This window comes from Rhagoletis zephyria, unplaced genomic scaffold (assembly GCF_001687245.7).
Source record: "Rhagoletis zephyria isolate East Lansing unplaced genomic scaffold, Rhagoletis_zephyria_1.1 Rzeph_scaffold_00131, whole genome shotgun sequence".
NCBI lineage: Eukaryota > Metazoa > Arthropoda > Insecta > Diptera > Tephritidae > Rhagoletis > Rhagoletis zephyria.
In genome coordinates, this window is record NW_016157215.1 from 261,813 (window position 1) to 279,775 (window position 17,963).

Genomic DNA, 17,963 nt, shown 5'->3' on the forward strand with positions numbered 1-17,963 from the left:
TAAGCAATTAAAGCTAAACACGGCCTTGAATTTATGTATGTATATCCGTGTATGTATGTACCGGACTTTCAGATTTTTTGAGCTGTGTCGCTTAGGAGTTCATCAATATTTACTCAGAATTATACAATAGCTCTTAAGCAAAAAATTTATTTTTCATATAATTTTAGTAAAATGGGCGTGGCACTGCCCACTTCTATCAAATATGCGTATATCAAATACTACTTAACCGATCTTGATATACACATTGTGCCTGCCCTCCTTAAGCAGCTTGCTTAATATTCTTGAAATCGGACAAAAATTACTCCCCCTGAAATCTACCTAGCCTTGAGTTACACGCATATATATTCAAGACCGTATTTTAGCTTAAATTGCCTAACTTCGACAATTTTTATACCATTGCGTTAGGTATCAATTTATTCGAAAATAAATGTTCTTTAAGATAAATACCACATATTTGGCTACTTTCATAGAAATTTTTGAAATTAGCGATGATCAAAGTTGAAAAAAAGTATGAAAAATAAAATTGAACCGATGAAAACTTCCAATAAGTTAAGTCTAACAATATATTGTTATACATCGTTTTACAGTTCTATAAATCCTCTTTTAAAAACTTGTTCGAAAATCGGATAGAAAATTGTCAAGCAATAAATAGATAAGTGTACCAAGCACATAACGTTTTTTTTGGTATAAAAAATGGAGGGGTCAGGAACTATACGGGACCTATTTTCATGTTGTACTCGACCAAACATACAACCTAAACTAGATTTTGTTTCGTGTGCATTTTATGACTTTTTTTGTAGCACCGTGTAATTCAATTTATGTTGTCTGTTTAATGCAGAGGTTCCCAAACTTTTTTTCTCGTAGACCCCTTTCAAAAATTTACTGGTTTCGGTGAACCCCCTGCTGATACATTTCTAAAAATTCCCAAAGCTCGTAAAAAAATTAAATGTGAAAATTAGATCTAACAATGTAAATTTGCATCGCGGGTGAATTCAAAAACCAAAGTCAGAGTGGCTAAAATAAAAGTAAAATATTTTCTTGTGTTCTATTTATAAAAATAATGTGATTACACACTTGTAGGTTTTAAAAAATAGAGCTCGTAAATCCATCAAAATACTCTCTCACTCGGAAGAGTTATATTTTTTAAGAGCACTGCGAGCGCTAGCGTTCTTTACATTATCTTCATCATAAAGTCATCAAATGTTCGGTTCACTTATGACTTTGCACGTGGAATGTATGTAAAATAGTTTATTTCTGTTATTGGCATCATTTTTATTCCGGGCTATAAAGTGAGGCGAAAAATATTTATCTCATTTTTAAAACACAAAACTAAAGCAGGGATCACACGATTTGTACATTTGGCTAAAAATTTGTCAAATTCATAGACAAATCATGTGAACGCTAAATTACATTTGTCATTTATCAGATAAGCCTAATATTTGCCTTCTTGTGGCAAATGAAAAACAACCCTGGTGGCCAAATCGTGTGACGGCAATGCTGCTACATAAGCCAAATAAAAATTACGCAAAATATCTAATTTGCCACTTGATGACAAATGCCAGTGACAAATATAAAAATATTGTGAGCGGTATTGGCATTTCGTGCTTGTGAACATTTGTATTTTACAATTTTAGTAAAATTTTAATATTTAATAAAATATTCGTATCCGGAAACTACCGAAAAATATCATGTTATTTGAAAACAATAATTTTGAAACATTTGCTCAAACTGAACATTTGAAAACATGTACATATACATACGTATTCAGCTACTATGTGCAGAGAAGCGTGCGGCTATTTGTAAGCTTTCATGAGGTCCCAGGTTCTTATGCCGGCAGACGAACATATTAAAAAGTATTTATAAAAGTATAATTAATTTCTGAGTACAATTAACTATGAAAAAGCATATGTGAAGTTCAGAATGAAAAATTTCAGAAAACCAACTGGAAAATAATTCGTTGCACAACCCTTCGTGGTACTTTTCTATTCACCTTTCTTTCAGTTTTCGGATCTCTTTCCGCAGTTTTTGCTGGCTACACACATATACATACATGCATATCGTCGTATAAAGTAAAAAAACGCGTATCGTCAAAATCACGTAACAGACATTTGCTGCAAAAAATTGGATTTGCTTACAGAAGCTGTTGGCTCAATCCTATCCATTCGTCCTGAAATATATTATCCAGAAATGCGATTGCTTTATAAAAAAGAGAACCATTTTGACATATGAGTTTTTACTATCTAGATAATAATTTACGCAACCACACATAGGCGGCTTTGCATTTTGTTTATACGCGGTCTTGTACTTTAAACTACGATATACAGATTATTAAAGACGATCTAAATTACACTGTGGGACAAAAAAAAATATTTATATAGTTTTTTCGAGGTTCACACTTGTTGTAGGTCTATTCAAGCAGTAAAATCTGCATCCCCAGAATTTTAAATACACCCTCAAAATCTGGGCTTAAGGTCAAAAACTGCGTTTTTCAAAGGGTGACGCACTTGCTCGCAACTTTATTTCTGTTTACCCGGTGAAAAATACGTATATATGTATGTGATTCAAGATAAGACATTTCACTACTTACAACTNTGTGCAGAGAAGCGTGCGGCTATTTGTAAGCTTTCATGAGGTCCCAGGTTCTTATGCCGGCAGACGAACATATTAAAAAGTATTTATAAAAGTATAATTAATTTCTGAGTACAATTAACTATGAAAAAGCATATGTGAAGTTCAGAATGAAAAATTTCAGAAAACCAACTGGAAAATAATTCGTTGCACAACCCTTCGTGGTACTTTTCTATTCACCTTTCTTTCAGTTTTCGGATCTCTTTCCGCAGTTTTTGCTGGCTACACACATATACATACATGCATATCGTCGTATAAAGTAAAAAAACGCGTATCGTCAAAATCACGTAACAGACATTTGCTGCAAAAAATTGGATTTGCTTACAGAAGCTGTTGGCTCAATCCTATCCATTCGTCCTGAAATATATTATCCAGAAATGCGATTGCTTTATAAAAAAGAGAACCATTTTGACATATGAGTTTTTACTATCTAGATAATAATTTACGCAACCACACATAGGCGGCTTTGCATTTTGTTTATACGCGGTCTTGTACTTTAAACTACGATATACAGATTATTAAAGACGATCTAAATTACACTGTGGGACAAAAAAAAATATTTATATAGTTTTTTCGAGGTTCACACTTGTTGTAGGTCTATTCAAGCAGTAAAATCTGCATCCCCAGAATTTTAAATACACCCTCAAAATCTGGGCTTAAGGTCAAAAACTGCGTTTTTCAAAGGGTGACGCACTTGCTCGCAACTTTATTTCTGTTTACCCGGTGAAAAATACGTATATATGTATGTGATTCAAGATAAGACATTTCACTACTTACAACTATGTTTAAATTGATAATTTATTTTAAGAAATGGCAAAGGAATCAGTGATCGGACTTAAAAAAAATTTATGTGGTAGAATCTGGAAAAAAATGTGGTAGATTTCAAAAAAATGTGGTAGACCTCAGGCTTTGGATCAAACTTTGTACAAATATTAAAAAAAATCTGCAAGGTTTCACCTAAATTGCAAACATTTTAATTAGAATCTAAAACAAAATTAATTTTAGTATAATAAAGTGCAAGATTGAAGTTGATAAAAATTGCGTTGAGTTTTGGCATTTTTTTCCTTGACAGTTTAGAACATATTTTGAAAGATTTCTGCAACCTTGCGGAGGGCTGCCAACTTTTCTTTTTATCACATCACGATGTAGGGAACAAATGTGGCTCGTTCCAGAAATGCTACTTGGGATTTGCCGATTTTGACAATTCTCAAGTAAAAGTAAACAACGCTTTAGAAATTTGAGATGCGCTGAAATGTGCTAATACTTTCACAAAAATCGCCGGTTTTTATCATTTTGCTATTAATTCTTTTTATAAATCATATATTTTGCAATTTAACACAATAAAACCACGTTTGATGTCGAAAAATTGAATATTGAGAAAATTTACTATTTTACAGTTTATTTTAACCTCCCATTCTGCCTGTTGTTAGTGTTTAGTGTTGGACAATTTTTGCTCTTAAAATTAAGAAAATTATGTTGAGCAAAAATAAAACTACTCAAAAACGCGAATATGTGGTAGATTTCAGACCTTGTGTGGTAGGTGTGCTCAAAAAAGTGGCAGATCTACAACAATGTGGTAGAAGTCCGATCACTGAAAGGAATCTTACAGAGTATATCGATGGCTGAGTGGAAGATCGACCTATCTCGGCAACCAGTTCGAAAACGCCCTATCTCAGAAAATTTTTTAACAACGCGCTATCTCAGAAAACTTTTCAAGAACGCCCTACTTCAGAATTTCATTGAAAAACGCCCTATCTCAGCTGCCGATTCAAAAACGCCCTATATCAGCTTATTTTCAATGTATTTTCGTTTGAGATAGGGCGTTTTTGAAATGAATTCTGAGATAGGGCGTTATTCAACCAAATTCTGAAATAGGGCGTTTTTCAATCAAACTTTGAAGTAGGGCGTTCTTGAAAAATTTTCAGAGACAGGGCGTTTTTGAACTGGCTTCCGAGATAGGTCGATCTTCCACTCAGCCATCGATATGCAAAATTTAAATTTTTAACATTTTTTCATTTTAAATTACGACTTGTCCGACTATTTTGTTAACTAGTATACATACATAGGGTGCCCATTCTCAAGACAAATTAACCATTTATAAATGGTTGTAAACAACGAAATGTTTTCTCTTAAAAGGCATATGTAATAATTTTTCATCGGGCAAACAGAAATAAAGTTACGAGCAAGTATATGCTTCAACGCGTTTTTTACCTTCAGCCCAGATTTTGAGGGTGTATTCAAAACTCCGAGTACCTGTGCGTATATATTACTTTTGTTTATTTCACTTCAAATCTCACGAAATCATAAATGCAAATGACCAAATGGTTAAATCGTGTGAATGAATGTGGACAATATTTGTCACTTTACTGCTGTGCGCAAATGTGTGCCAAATCATTTGGATCTTTGGCAGCCAAATCGTCTGATCGCAAAACATACCATTTGTACATCGCTATCCAAATGCGCAAACGTGGACAAATCTAAATTTGGCATTTTGTATACACACACTGGGATCACACTGCTTTAATACATCAAAACGGCTAAGCTTTTTACGCCAAACTTTTCAGAAACTGACAATAGAGAAAAGAACGAGTTTAAAAAAATCTATGACAAATAACCAAGCAAGCAAGAACCACAAAAAGTGTTCCACCGTCTCATCTTCTTCAAGGCAAGATGGACAAATGGACTTGTCACACAGTCAGGTGTTTGTGCTACATGAAGTGACCAGACAGCAGTCCAGCAAGTTGTCTGCAGTGTCGTGTGCTCAGTGAGAGCAAACAATTAGATAGACCTTGTGAGATTGAAGGCAACATGAGTTTTGCCCACCTGCCTCCCCTCGATACCTCTCAGTCGTTTCTGAGCGAAGTATTCACCCAGTTTCTGGTGGTGGCTTCGATTGCCGAAGGTGGGAGTGCTAAAACTAGTTGCCGACCAACGAATGCCTGGTCTAAGCCAACTCTGGCCAAATGATCAGATGTCTCATAACCAGGTACACCAGAGTGACCTGGAACCCACAGTAAAACAACCTCGTTATGTTCACCATCATATTTTAGTCGAGACTTGCATTTCCGAACTAGTTTGGAAGTACTTAACCTTAAGTGCCGCCTATGTTCCATCACGTAGTCCATGGCTTTGCGTATTGCAATTACCTGAGCCTGGAAGACCGTAGCATATTCCCCTACAGAAAAGTGAAGCTTATCTCCATTGACCTCGAACAATACCCCAGATCATGACCGGGAGTCAGTTTTGGAGTCGTCAGTGAAGATTCGACAATATGTGAGCCTGGTCTCAGCGATGTAATCATACCAGCATTCAGTCTCAGGGAACTCAACATTATAGAATCTCTTCAACAAAGGTAATGGTGGCGTACTTTGCTGTAGCATTGAAAAGACACAAGTGCTTAAATCCTGCCGCCAGCAATTTTCGCCGCGCCCCACTCATTTTCATACCATTGTCCGGTTCTTTTTGGTCTGCCACTGGGGAAGCCACGTATGAAAACACAAAGTGACGGTAAGTACAGCAGTGCATCACCACTCAAAAAAATTAAAGTTAAATAAACAGGCTAAGTATCAAGCAACCATTTTGGTTCTTTACAGCAAAACTAGATACATTTTCGTAGACCCCCATTTACAACTCATGGACCCCCATATTTTATTCACGTCACCGTGGACCCCCGTCGAGTCTTCCGTGGACCCCTGGGGGATCACCTGGACCACTTTGGGAATCACTGGTTTAATGTGTACATACATGTATATCAGACTGCATCACTCCCTATACAAAACAAAATGGGTACTGTTTTTCCACCGGAATTATAAAATCTATTATATTTTAAGACTTTCACCGAAATATTTCAGAAAAATATTAAGATTTACGTGAGCTGGACTGAATACCTACAAAAGTTTAATTTTTTGTGAATAAAAACAGTATTTTTAAGTATTTTTTGCAAAAAATCACCTTAGATAACAAAACAATTTTCAACGGAATCACTTTGAACATTTTTCCAAAGACTGGTTAAATAAAAAACTTGAATAACTCAGCCTAAACTTTATCGATTCAGACTTATGAGCAAAGACTGGTTAAATGAAAAACTTGAATAACTCAGCCTAAACTTTATCGATTCAGACTTATGAGCAAAGACTGGTTAAATGAAAAACTTGAATAACTCAGCCTAAACTTTATCGATTCAGACTTATGAGCAAAGACTGGTTAAATGAAAAACTTGAATAACTCAGCCTAAACTTTATCGATTCAGACTTATGAGCAAAGACTGGTTAAATGAAAAACTTGAATAACTCAGCCTAAACTTTATCGATTCAGACTTATGAGCATTGTACAATAATTACAGGTATTGTCTTTCCAGAGAGCGCATATTCCGATCTACCTTATTTGCAAAACATCATTGTTACCCACACTAAAAGGTTTACTGCAAGGCAAAAGGGATATTTCCATACCCCATTTACTATATACATATGTACACGTATTTTTTTACACAAACCTTCTTGCAGAGGACTTATTTAATTTGCAAAAGCCAAAAAAAAACATTTGCTTAGTAAATAAGTTCAAAATTTGTATGGCTCATTTCATTTCAAACGTTTTTTCTTCTCTTTTGAAAAATTATAGAAATTAAATTGAGCGAAAACAAAAAGCAAAGCGAAATAAAAGTAAAGGCGCTGGCACATACAGCTTACGTGCCGCTTTGGCGTTGGTTTTGCTTTGACAGCTAAAATAAATACATACGTTTATATGAAGCAGTTCTCATAGGCAACGCTGACGCTGCAGAAACACGAACGCTGGTTAACTCTTCCGTTTTGCGCGCGTTGACACTCCCTTAATGTAATTATTCGCTTTTTACTAATAAACACACAAAATCGTGTAAAGAAAAAACGAATAAGGACCGCGACGACCAAATGCTTCCATTTTAAAAATGTTTGAAAGTTTTTCAATCGTAAAATTCAAATTCAAAAACTAAAAACATTTGCTGTCAGAGCATTCATTGTAGCAAACACTTGCGCTAATTGCGTTGCTGTCGAAATGAAACAATGCCAAAGCGACGCGGAAGCTGTATATGACAGAGCCTTAAAAAATCAACATTGAACTGCGTCAAAAGGAAAATAAGGGAGCACGAATTTCGATCAAAGCAAAACTCTCTCTCTCTCTGGGAAGACAATAACTGTAATTATTGTACCATGCTTAGGAGGTATACTTGGAATGGAATTTTCTCACCCTTTTTATTTCTTTGCAAATAAGCTCATTCAAAGCATGAAAGAGAAAGGTAAGACAAACGATCCTCATTCCATGTTGAATTAAAGGGGTTAGAATCAAAAGGATCTAAGTAGATCTGAAATGTTTTTGAGATAATTAAGGTTAAAGTTGATTACTTACTGGGTAAATGCATTTGAAATGATTCTTCCTTAAATGAATGCAGGTTAATTAACTAATTCAAAGAATGTTTAATCTTTGTCACCAAATAAACACTATATATTTTCAAAAAATGTCACTTAGACCCTTATGATTCTAACCCCTTCAATTAATATATGTTGGTATTTGATAAAGAAAAAAATGGAACGTGAATGAGTTTTTTTGCAAATAAATAAAAAGGGTGAGAAAATACCTTTCCACTGATACCTTAAAAGTCTATATCGGTATAGTTTTAGCCCAGTTATTCAAGTTTTTCTTAAAGAAATCTTTGAAAAAAGTTTAAAAAAAGCATCAAAAGTGTCATTATTATGATTCCGTTGAAAAGATTTTTAAATATTTTTATGCCGACTTTTAAAGCTTAAACTGTTTTGTCATCTGAAGCGATTTTTTCCAAAAAATCCTTTGGGAAACTATTTTTATTAATTAAAAACTCCATTTTTGGAGGTATTTTCCAATCGGTCCAGCTCACGTAAATCTTAATATTTTTCCAAAATATTTTGGTGGAAGTCTTAAAATATCATAAATTTTTTTTTTTGGTGACGCAGTCTAATATACATATGTATATCCTGCAGTAGATGGGAGATTAGAGGTACAAACTATAACTCGGCAAGACCCATGTTCGATTTCTGAGTAAACCCGCAACAACTCAGCAGAATTTCATCGCAATCGGATAAAAACAACACAAAAGGAAAAAGCAACAACAGTTTATAAGGCCAACTTAGCGCAGAGGGTAGACCACTGGCTTTGTAAGCTGCAGTCGCCGGTTCGAATCCCAGTGAACTCGATGAAGAAGTCTGATGAGGAGATGTGGTGATATCCGAAATAGCAACTATAACTTCTACCCTTTGTAAACTATTGTTGTTTTTTCCACAATGATTTTACATAAAAACAGCCACAATGAAATGAAAAAATGGGAAGTATAGTAACAAGAGAAAAGTGAAATCCAACACATTCTCGAAGGGAAATATAAGACAATTAAAATTTCCCTTAGATATTGGTCTGCGTATCGAATTGATAACGAAGGGCAAATATATTGGATAACGAAGGCCCCGTTTTCTGGAGAATGGCCTAGTTCTCGAATCGAATCTAACCTATTTCCACATTCATTATTGAAGTTGACACTAGAAAAAAGATTTGTTTTCCAATTATTTTGGAATTGTTAACCAAGCCTAATGTTTATTGGGATGTTTGAGATACTAAAAAATATTTTGATTATGCTCATTCATATACACACATATAGAAATTTCCCAAAAAAGTAAATGCAAGAAGAAAATGCAAGTAAATGAATTCAAACGGCTTTATAACTTTAAATTTTGTATCCAGATGGCGAAAAGAGGTTTTGAAAACGCAAAAGCACGGAAGGAGAACTGAAAAAATTAAATAAAAAATTAAATTTAGTATGTGGTACTAGTAAAAATATGTTATGGAGGTAAAATCTGTCACGTCCGATATGTCGCATCCGTTACCAGATTTTAATTGAAAACTCAATCAACAACGAATTATTTCTGATTAAAAATTAATTGGTTGTAACCGTCCATAATTTTACTTTATTTCAAGAATGTTTAATAAAGGAAAACCTTGCAGGATTAGCCGAAATTTGCTTATTTTTACATGCACTCTGAAATCACTTCTGTTTTTGTCGCGTCCGTTATGGCCTTCTTTTCATCGATTTTCTCGACGTCAGTGTTCCAAGCGTACCTAATTTTTTCGTCAACCAAACGACGGTATAAAAGCTACGCAACCGCAAATTTTTTACAAGTGACTCCAGTTTTCGTATGATTTATTTAACTCTAAAGTCGTACGAATGTCGCGTCCGTAGCTTTGGTTTCCTCGAAAGCGGTAACATAAAAAAGCGGACGCAACTTTACGTCGCCAAAAACGTTGCCATGTAAATATTGCAAGATGTCAACTAAAATGACGGCAATACACACCGTAATGTAATTNTAATAGCGGTACCGCTTTTATGTAAAGCTAAATGGACGTAACGTAACTTTGCGCTTTTATGTTGTATAGGCATTCATTGCTTTTCACAAAGTTTATTAGGACTTCATCCTCTTCGGCCATCCATGCACTTTCAACTTTATTATTCAAAATTCATAGAAATGTATATTTAATGTGATGTAATGTGGAACGATTTTCCGTCATCCCTTGTCAAATTTGGTTTGGAGACAAACCGGTTTCGGCGTTGTGCCATCTTCAGTGTCATTTTTCATTCTGAATAGTTTCTGTTTGCCTGTCACTATTTATAGCCGACTATTCAGAATGAAAAATGACACTGAAGATGGCACAACGCCGAAACCGGTTTGTCTCCAAACCAAATTTGACAAGGGATGACGGAAAATCGTTCCACATTACATCACATTAAATATACATTTCTATGAATTTTGAATAATAAAGTTGAAAGTGCATGGATGGCCGAAGAGGATGAAGTCCTAATAAACTTTGTGAAAAGCAATGAATGCCTATACAACATAAAAGCGCAAAGTTACGTTACGTCCATTTAGCTTTACATAAAAGCGGTACCGCTATTAGCGTTAAGAATGGCGTTCGGTATGACACCGTCGTAATATTACGGTACCGCTTTTCGATGAAGCCAAAGATTAACCCAGGATATGTCCATATGTGATTATTTATTTTCTTCATTGCTGGTCAATAGTCATGGTGAAAGTAATCAAAAGATTCATATCGATGTCGGCACAATCTTATTTAAAAATTTGCCTTTAAAAATTTGTATAAGATAGCCGAATAACAGAACACAAAGCGAGAAAGCTGTTTTATTCTATTAAACATACATGTATGTTTATTTATTTATTTATGATATGAGGGTGTACACGTAAGACTTTAAGTCTTTTATAATACATCAATAGATGGAAATGACAAAATTGAAGGCTTATTTAAAATTTTAAGCAAACTTAAATCTAACAATAAATAGTTATAACTAATTTTAAAATTTGAGGTACATCCAAGATCAAAAATGAGAAAATAGAGAGATCGAGAAGAGAAGAGAGTTCAATCGCAATCACATCATATTTAAGGCCTGCTCAAACAGGCGCGGTGCGGTACAGTGCGGTATAATCCCGTACGATATGCGGTATCAAATGCTATGGCGGTATATGGGAACACTCAAACAGACGCGGTATTGGAAGTGCGGTACACCGCGGTACAGAACTCTACCGCAGCATGCACAGTTGACCGCGCAGTATAAGCAAATATATCGTAAGCAGAGTTGCAATTTAGGGCTAGAGTTCTACCACATATTTTATCTACAGAAGTGTTATAGATTATGAATTCTACCTTTTTCATTATAAAAAACGTGAGTTTAAAAGTGCTCGTAATACATTTGTTGGCATAAATCTGATATTCTTTGGTTTTGTTTCTCACAAAGAAAATAAAATAAAGTTGAACCTTTTCGTTTGTTGAAAAATATTTTTAAAATCTGGCAATGTTGCTCAGAAATATGAACGGTAAGTTTACTGGAATTTAAAATTCTTTCGCAAAACGTACAAAATGGAGCGTAAATATATAAATATTTATAAAATGTTTCTTTGTGGTTACGCAGTTGGGCATCAGGCTGGAAAATCCATCTTCTTTTCTTCTCAAATTTATTTCGTGAATCCATCTTCTTTTTCTTAAACATATACAAAAATTAAGAACTTTGCAGGATAAAACAAAGATATAGACATATTCATACCTTCTGTTTTCTTCATCGAGAAGTGCTGCTAATAGCAATAATTCGTCCTCAGAGCTTGAGCTGTCCATCGCATATCGTACGGGATTATACCGCGCTGTACTGCACCGCGCCTGTTTGAGCAGGCCTTTACCGTGTTGAACTAACCGTGAATTACCTTTTTGTAGCCACCCCCAACCAAAGCAGTTTTGACAGAGAGGAATGGAATTCCAGAGCCTCACATCATTAATAAAAAACAGCCTTGACGAAGACAAATAGGAGTATTTAGGAATAACCAGACTTTGATGTCTACTTGACGTAGTTAATTGTAGTTTATTATAAAGGTATTTGGGAGTTTTATATTTGATGAGCTTGAACATAAATATACAATTTCTTGCCGCAAGGTAATTAAAAATACCACATCCAAGAATTTTAGATTTCCACAAAGATATGTGATCACATCTTTTGAGGCCATATACGTAACGCGTAACATTGTTAAACAAAACATCAATCTTGTGAGACGAAACAGAATCAAGTTTACTATACACAAGCTCACAGTACGTGATATGAGGTACAATAAGTTTAACAACAAGCTTCTTCATGTCTCCAGAGATGTAAACGAAGCCGACATTTTTAACTTACGCAAAACAACATACGACACTGTTAACAACTTTATAAATGTGGTCAGAACAAGTCAACGTGGAATTCCCAACAAAGCCTAAATTTTTTATCTTGTCAGTAAACGTTAATCCACTATTACCAATAGTAAGTTTCGGAATATTCTCCAAATGTACCACACTGGGCCTGATGGGCAACACATAAGACTTAGCAGCATTCAGACAAAGACAATTATCATTGGCCCATTGCGAAATTACTGACAAATTACTGTTTATTTTAAAACACAAGTCCTCCACAAGACCAACACAACTAGACAAATACAACTCAATGTCATCAGCATAAGCGTGGACATTCACATACTGACAAACAGAGAATACATCGTTGACAAAGACTAAACAAGAGGGGACCAAGAACAGAACCTTGCGGAACACCGGAGACAACAATACTAGACGCAGACGAGGTAGCCTTGCAAGTCACCTTCTGAGTTCTTCGTACTAGGTAGCTTGCCATAAGCTTTACAGAGCTATCAGAGAATCCAAAATAATGTTTAAGCTTTTTTGCAAAGAAGGTCGTGACTTACCATGTCAAAGGCTTTAAAACAATCCAGAAGGCAGAGAAGTGTCAGATAGCCATTATCAAACTGTACCCTAATATCATCAGTTATTTTTAACATAGCCGTGGCGCAGCTATGCTTAGCTCTAAACCCTGGCTGCAATGGAGATAACAGATTATTTCGTTGGCAAATGTGGAGATTTGTGCTGCCATTAGGGACTCGCACACTTTAGAAAATACTGGCAGTATGCTTATCGGTCTACTTGGATCGGTGGCAATATTCTTCTTAGCAACAGGAACAATCAAAGCCTTTTTCCACTCTATTGGGAAATACGCCGTTGTGAAGCAGTGGTTGACGATATTATAGAGTTCCCAAAATAAATGGCAGCACAAGTTTTACAAACGTCAATGGTATCCCATCATTGCCGATTGCGTTGGACTTAGTCGCCATCAGAGATTTTAAAACATCAGCCTCTGTTTCTCCATCGAATTGATTTTTTTCTTCTAAAGCAAAATTGTTAACTAAATTTGGGAATGGAGCGCTATAGCTGTTACTTTCGCTAGTAAAATATTTATTTAGTACATTTGGGTCAATTTTACATTCAGGTCTAAGTTCTCCATGTACATTCAAGGTTTTTAAATTGCGCTATAAATCTCTTGAAGGTAGAGTCGGATTCAGTTTAGAATTGCAATAGAATCGCTTTGTATTTCTTATAATGGCAGTAGCTTTATTTTTGGCAGATTTGTACTGTGACCAAGCAAAGTCAGTCCTGGTTCTCCTCCATTTATATAATAATAAGATTTATAACGTGATTTTAAAGCTGAGTTAACTCTTTTATTGTACCAAGTGCAAGCGCTGTTTATGGCCCGAACGGTACGAAGCGGGGTATGGTACATTTAACAAATCGACATGCAGATTACCAACATTAACAGACTTCAAATCACGATACATAAATGTAACACTATGAGCGGGACTGTTAAACGACACATCTAATGTATAAAATATAAGGTCATGGTCCGAAATAAAAAACATTTGGCCAAATATTAGAATATGATCATTATTAGAGACAATAACAAGCTCCAGCAGGCTGGGATTTGAGTTGTTTGCGTATCTTGTTGGTTCTAATCTGTTAACCACAGCAAGACCTGCAGCAGATACATGGTCAAGTAGTTTAAGGGCATAGCAATTCAATTACATTGAAGTCACCACATATAATATAATGCTCATACCCAATCAAAAACATAGATAGCTCAACAATAAACGAGTCTAACATGCAACACCTATTAGGATTATATACACAGGACACTAGTATTTTTGTGACATTATCTGAGATTTCCGCAATGATGAATTCCGTATCAGAATCATTTGATATAGTTAGAGGTTTAATTTTTAGGGTCGATTTGCAATAAATTGCAACACCCCCTCCTTTTTTGGTTGATCTGTTGTGGCGTATAACATTAAAGTATGGGATACCATAATAAAAGTCAGTATTGTTTGGACTAAACCACGTTTCTGAAACACAGATGACATCAACCCCCGATTCTCCAAAAATATGTCTAACATAGTCCAATTTATCACCATGTTTTTCAGGCGCGTTATTGCTATTCGTACCTTGTCATAGTCAGGCGGTGGAACATCGACTGCGGGCTCGGGTTCTTCTTCTCCACTTCTGGAAAAATGTTCCTTCCATAATTTAAGTACGTTCTGAATATCGGTTACTAGGTCGCCATTGTTGTTCCTACAACAGTCCGCCCTGCTCTTGAAACCTTCAGTAAGTCGCCTAACTTTATGGTAAAATTTAATTTTCGGGCATTCTTCCTGTCGGCCAGCATTTCAAGCTCTTCGCACTCACGTATTTCAGCCTGTCTCTTCTTATTGCGGCAAATACGTCTCGCGTTCCTTTTCAGATCCCTATAGCGGTCCCAGATAACGCGCCTTGCGCCCGATCGTAGCGTGGCCCTGTAGGCGGCATCTTTTTTCTCTACAGCTTCCTGACACTCCTCATCGTACCAATTGTTCTTTCGGGCTCGCTGAAATCCGACTACTTCTTCGTACGTGCTTTCAGGCGCTCATAGAAGAGATCCTTGGATGCCTCATCTTTCTCTTCCGTCGGGGAATGGGCGCAGATGAGCGCGATGTTGAAGAATCTCGATTTGATGCGGATTGTTGCTAGACGCTCGTCCACCGGGGTGAACGACAGTACTCGGCGACGGAGTCTCTCCCTACCACAAATCCAACTCCGAATTTGCGCTCCTTTACATGTCAGCTATAGTAGACGTCGCAAGGCCCCAGACATTGCTTGCCTTGCCCCGTCCCACGCATTTCTTGGATGGCGGTGATGCCAGTTACGAGAACATCAACCAGCCGGGCAGAGGCAACTTCCCCATTAAGGGTCCGGACATTCCAGGTGCATGCACTCAAATCGTAGTCCCTTAAACGTTTGCCGTGGTCGTCATCATAAGGGGAGGTCTCATCCGAGGCTTTATCTTGCTTCTTCACTGGAAGTGGTTTTTAGATGGCGGGTCCCAAACCCAGCGCACAACCCATTGCTGGGACCGTGCTATATATATCCTAAAAATACTTAGGTGATAAAATTAACTAATACAAGTATGTAGAAGTTTTAAGATTTAGGATGAGAAGATAGAATAAATAGCCAATTTGAACGGCTTTAGATTAGTTTCGAATTTTAATTTATTAGCTAAAGAGTTCCACAACTGCACAGCTCTAACGAAAAACATTAGCGAGGTCGCTGAATATCTAAAGAGTGATACTCTAAAATTGCATGTGAGAGTTGACTATGCAAAGGTAAGTTTCGAGAAGAGATAATTTGGACAACGGGTGGGGACTAGCTTGTGCAAAAATAGCAGTAAGCGATGGTCAAAGATTTGAGTTAACTTGCAATCAAGAACTTTTATAGAAAACGCAGATAAGTGGTCAAATTTACGTTTTAAGTATACATATCTAGCAGCATTGTTAATTAGTAATTGCAATTTGTTAATGGAAGCTTTATCAGGGCAACCATATACCAACTCTTGATATGATATTATAGGCACAAATAGAGTTTTAACAAGCTTTAGTCTAATTTCCTGAGCAATGTAAGCTGCCGTTTTCCAAAGTTGTCTCAGTACAGAATACGATTTACTGATTGAAGCATTTACGTGGTCGACGCACGATAGAGAGGTGTCCAGCTTGAAACCAAGGGTTTTAACAACTTTCTCAGACCTTACATTGGTACCATTCAGTATAATAGGAGAAATATTATCCATGCTATATGAACAGTTAGTTAAGGCTATTGCTAGACTTTTGAATGCATTAAGATTAAGCATATTAAATTTTGACCAAATATATATTGACTCGAGATCTTCGTTAATTCTGAAAACTTGAGGACTTAGTAAGGCCTAGAGGTGCAAAGAGGTATATCAGCGCTTTTCAATGTCATTAATATAAAGACTAAATAACACCGGAACATGAATAGAACCCTGTGAAATTTCCCCAATTTTATTTCTGAATTATATGCATATTTGGCTAGAAAATTTGTACGGTGGTCCTTCTTTTTGCATTTACATAATCTACACAACGTATGTAACCTGATTTTTGTTAATAAACCAGCGAAAATTATGTGCCCGGATAAAAACTGGCGAGTCATGCGAAAGTTCGAACTAATTGAGAACTGCCCATATATATTTCATTTATTCACTAGATCGCCCTCACCCGCTTCGCTGAGTGTATGAAATTTTTGCGTGCTACATTGAGTAAAATTTATTTCAAGAAAATTCAATTCAAAAACAGGGGGTTTAAAAATTGTTTAACCATCTTCAAAATATTTTCAAACTAAAACTTTCTTAAACTTCTCACTTGTCATGCTTTTTCAACTCAATTGAGATTTTAAACAGATGGAAGCCCTTTACATGTAGTTTGGAAAGTAAGCCCTTTTAAAATCATTTTGATTGACACCCATATTGTAATACTTCATTTAAATTATTGAATAGTTTGAATTTAACCTTTTAAATAGTTGGAAACCTTTTTGAACCTCTTTTGTCTAACACTCATATTGTGATACATATTCAAAACCATTTCGGTTCATACAACTCTATACCAATATATAATTTGAAAGCCGTTTTTTGTGTTCGCAAAGCTCGAGAAAGGCCGAACCGATTTTTTTGAAATTTTCGACCCCTGATTCAGACGTACAAAGGATTATTTTAGGCTAAAAAATGTTCGATATATAGAGGGGGCGTGGAACCTCCCATAAAAACCGAATTTTTCATACCGAATATCTCTGGAAATTTTCATGGTAGAGTACTTGGTGTGGAGATATATGAAATCAATCTTATACTCATGGAGAAAAACGGGCTATTTTAAAGAGGGCGTGGCGCCATACAAACGTATATATAATTCATCTGCAGGTGTGTTTGTGAGTGAATCCTCCTAACTGCTGAGTAACTCTCTGGATAGTGCAGATTCAAAAATTCACCCGCCAGTTGGCACTGGAGTTAAGTTATAACTAAAAATCTTATTGATGATCCACTTTGGCTAATATTCAAAATATGTATTGGTAACGGTAAAGGCAATACTATTGCAAAAAATAGCTGCCACGAGGCGCTGGAGTCATTACGAATAAGCGCCAAGTTAGAAAAGGTGCCCTGAATGTCAAACGCTTTCGTTAGGTTATTTAAGGCGGAAAACGACCACCAAACCATAATCTTAGCCGACGAGCGTGCCAATGGAAATCGTAAACGTGAATTGTTGGTGAAAATGTTGGACCAAAAAGTTGCATTACAAAAAAAAAAATTATTTTGTGTGGGACGAAGTTCGCTGGGTCTGCTAGTATTACACTGTGGAAGAAATTCAGGTTAGCAAAAGTTAGGTCGGAGGATGGTTCCGTGCGCAGAAGTGGAAAACTTTTGACTGCCATTCACCTGGGAGTGGCCAGAAGCGATTCTTGTGCGTACGGTTCAAATCGCAGCTCACAACGTCCGGATATTTATATCCACGTATCCTCTGGGTAGCAACCAAACACCCGTTTGGGAGCGAGCTAAAGTGAGAAGGCGTAAAACTTCGCGTGCGCTGGGTTTGGGTCCC

The 17,963-nt window shown here is 36.2% G+C and overlaps 1 protein-coding gene across 1 annotated transcript in view; it reads right to left on the minus strand.

Moving 5' to 3' along the window:
- l(3)80Fg (dnaJ homolog subfamily C member 16 l(3)80Fg) overlaps nucleotides 1-17,963 on the minus strand; it is a gene marked incomplete at its 5' end in the record, with an annotated part of 406,562 nt that overhangs the window by 193,780 nt on the left and 194,819 nt on the right. The window lies entirely within an intron of this gene.